This window comes from Benincasa hispida, chromosome 1, assembly GCF_027475165.1.
Source record: "Benincasa hispida cultivar pf3 chromosome 1, pf3_genome.v1.1, whole genome shotgun sequence".
NCBI lineage: Eukaryota > Viridiplantae > Streptophyta > Magnoliopsida > Cucurbitales > Cucurbitaceae > Benincasa > Benincasa hispida.
Window position 1 is genome coordinate 9,335,281 of NC_143478.1, and position 2,859 is coordinate 9,338,139.

Consider the following 2,859-nt stretch of genomic DNA (forward strand, 5'->3'; position numbering starts at 1 on the left):
ACTTTGGCATCAACAGGATTTTTTCACCTTAAAAAATAGTAGCTCCTAATGACCTTAGACGTTCTATCTCATACTTCTTCTCGAGATCAAGTTTTATGGTTCCAAGGCTTTCATGTAGTCATTGAGTGAACCTATTTAACAATTGTTCTTCATCCCAAGCACTTTCCTGGGGATGACTGGACTCACTTTCACTCTCTTCTCCTCACCTACTAGTGTTGGGTTGGTTTCGACATTTCCCACTTTTCAGCATAGTTGTCTACAAATAGCCAAATATTGGTTAAATAAAAAGCCTACCAGTCTCAAATGCTCATCACACATTAGTTACACAAGACTTCTATTATTTATTCACAAGATCGATTATTTACAGTTCTAGGTCTATTTACATTAACTACACTATTTACATTCTTCCTCGACTTCTCACTTCCTTTTTCTTGGTTACTTCTAATCTCTAATAGTTAATCTTCAAAAATTGCTTCTTTAGTAGGCTTTTCCTCTTCCTTCCAAGGACATTCTCCTTGAGCGTGTCCGGGTTGCTGGCAGAATAGGCAAAATTTACGAGATTCCTCAACACAAACCTCACATGAAGATTTTCCATCAAATTCTATTATTATTCTGCGCAGAATGTCAGTTCCAGTACTCCGAATAGAGCTTATTGACTGACCAGAACTTCTGGAAGTATGGGTCATCTTTGTCTCTCTATCATACGTCATCTCTAACATAAATCCTTTAGTCCTGCTACCTACAGGTGTAGCTAGTTGTATTTGGTTCTCCCTCAAAACTTATTCCTGTTTTTCTTTATTTTTCGCTGAAAGTACACACAATTTTTCCTAATATGGTCGTGTTTACCACAACCAAAATAGATTTCGATCCCTATTAAGCATGGACCTTTGTGATTCTTTCCACACCTTGAACATCTAGGTTCTTTATTGGATTGCGATAAATTTGTTCTCGGGTTGATGTTCTGGTGTCCCAAATCAATATCTAGGTAAGAACTATTTATCTTAATGTTTCCTCTACTTCCTCTAGAGTCAGTGTTGCTGGTAGCACCACTCGTTCTAGATTCTTGCCATCACCAGGGTCTACTATTCGGATACATTTCTTACATTGAAAGTCATTTCATATTATTTACTAAACTTTGGTTAACTCTTTTTATTCCCTCCAGGGTTTCCTGTAACCCTTTTTCCCAAGCCTGCTATGAGCTAGCCAAAACCTATACTAAATTTTATTCTCAGAGTCTTTCCAGAACCTTATGTTCCGATACCAATTTGTCACACCCCTCTCAAGCCTTGTCTCCCAGACTCGAAAGAAAATGTGAAGACAACTGATACCATCTTTGTGATACCAACTGCCTAACTTCATACCAATTCACAAATAGTTAATATGTACAAATACTTAATTAATTTTTATGAACAGTTACAAAGGTTTACTCTATTATACAATATTAGCTTTAACAATCCTAATGACTTTCAAAGATAACCCAATCCGAGTCTCACACTGTGAGAGAGTAGCAATTCCAAACATTGGGTGGCTTTTCCTAGAACATTCCGCTTTCTGCTACTTGGAGGGAAAAAATAAAACATTGGAAAACATGAGCTAGAAAACCCAGTGAGTGGCACTCTTCAAGTGAAAACAAGTTTTGTTTAAGGAACACATTTTTGGGAAAACAACTTTCACATTGAAACAATCATCACACATAATAATGTAACTCTCCCAGCTTGGTAACTGGATATCCCTGGCATGATCATGTATTTTCTCGGGTATTATCATGAATTCCCGATATGAATGATGTGGAAACAATCCCAGTACTTTTATAGCTTGTCGAATGTGAACATGTCGTCAATATCCCGTTAGACATGCTATAGACACGCTAACAATTTCGCAGAGTACAATCCTAGTTTCCAATGCAAATCACAACAAGCAGAACAACATCAATCACATTAACCAATAAAATTCAGAAAACACATTTTCTGATCATGCCAATTTTCCAAACTTTACATATATATATTTTATATATATAATATTTATTTATATATATATATTTATATATAATTCAACATACAAAAATAATAAAACCACTCACAATCTGCTTGTTATTCCTCAGGAATTCTCCTAGCTCAGCTCTTGACTTGGATTTCCTTGAATTCCACTTCTTTTCAAAGAAATCCTAAATTAGTCCAAAATTTTCAATTCCATTTTAATCCAAAAAAATAACTTAAAAGTAAAATAACTAGCTTACACCTTTAAAAATACCAAAATAAACGAATACTGATTAACTTGGTTAATGAGTTGCACTCTTCTCATTACAGATATATTTCTGTGCCCATGGATATAGACCAACAATAGTAAATTAGTCTTTCACGAGTGTTCGTAACTTGAATTGGGTTAAATTATCATTTTACCCTTGGGTTACCTCTGATTCCTTAAGTACCAGTGCTTCTCTAATGAACAACTTGTTTATGATCCAACCAATAAACAGAAACCCCTCTTAGGCCAATAAGAGGGTAGCTCATTTCTTCAAGTCTCGGAGACACCACTTAAGGGAACACTCATCTACTTACTCTTAAGGCGAGAAGGAGTGAATTCCATCGTGTATTATTATGTTCCTTGCTCCCCACTCGGTTTTATTCCCAAAATGGTAGGCATATTGGGTCGACAAACTGGCTACCCTCACCCATACAAATTAAATGAAATCCCTCGTGAGTAGGAGTTCATAATATACTTAGGATTAAGACTAAGTTGCCTAGGTCATCCTTTTGAAATAGGAACCTAACTAGTTAATGGTGTTATATCTAGTGGTTACTATTTTGCGGTCTAATCTTATGCAAACTCATTGCATAAGATACCTCCACTCGCATGTCA